This window comes from Harpia harpyja, chromosome 10 (genome assembly GCF_026419915.1).
Source record: "Harpia harpyja isolate bHarHar1 chromosome 10, bHarHar1 primary haplotype, whole genome shotgun sequence".
In the NCBI taxonomy this organism is placed as follows: domain Eukaryota; kingdom Metazoa; phylum Chordata; class Aves; order Accipitriformes; family Accipitridae; genus Harpia; species Harpia harpyja.
Genome location: NC_068949.1, coordinates 2,226,173 through 2,227,003, shown reverse-complemented (window position 1 = coordinate 2,227,003; position 831 = coordinate 2,226,173).

Sequence of the window (831 nt, the reverse complement as noted above, 5' to 3'; positions counted from 1 at the left end):
ATCCTGCTTCTTCCAGCTGGGGATGACATGCCTGCATTGCCTCAGCTGAACAACAGCTCTGCAAAGGGGAAGCCAAACCCTCCCTGCCTGAGTGTCCTCTTTGTTACGGGACAGGAACGGCGGTGTCCAGAGGGGAACTTCGATGCCTCTCGCAGACAACCACGCACTGTTAGGACAATTTCTGCCGCAGGAATCAGTCCCTCTCCGCTGTTGAGAGAAACCACCACAGCTCATAACCCAGTAAGTCTCTGGCTGCAGGGCAATATACCGGAGTTTCCTGGAGGGGTCTCCTACAGCTGGCACATCCCAGAGCAGATAGGATCTGGCAGGATGGCTCTCAGGGTTTCTTTCGCGTGGAGAAGGATGTGCAGCAGAGCAGGGCTTCCCTGCTGCAGCCTCTGAGGGACAGGGCATCACAGGTCCCTTTTCCCGGGGTTGACTGCAGGGCTGTGAAGCCGGGCGTGCACCCAGGGGTGCCCAGGGCTGTCCTTCAGAGCAGGGTCCCTGCACCCCAGGGCTCTGTGTGCTGGGGCTCTGCTCCCCACGGCACTCTGGGGAGAAGCTGTGGGTGGAAGGAGGAACCCCCGGCAGGGAAGGGTCCTTGTGCTGTTGGGAGGGTGCTGCAGGGATCAGGTCTGTTCACAGATCCAGATCAGCCCTAGGACATTTCTGAGGGGAGTTTTCACAAGAGTTGTCGATGCAGCATTTATTATAAAGACAAAGAGCTTTCCTGAGTTTCCACTTTCAATTTCCTACTGCTGCTGAGGGTTGGGGAGAGGAGAGAAATGGGAAAGGAGATCACAGAGTCACGGAGCAGGAAGATGCTGAGCA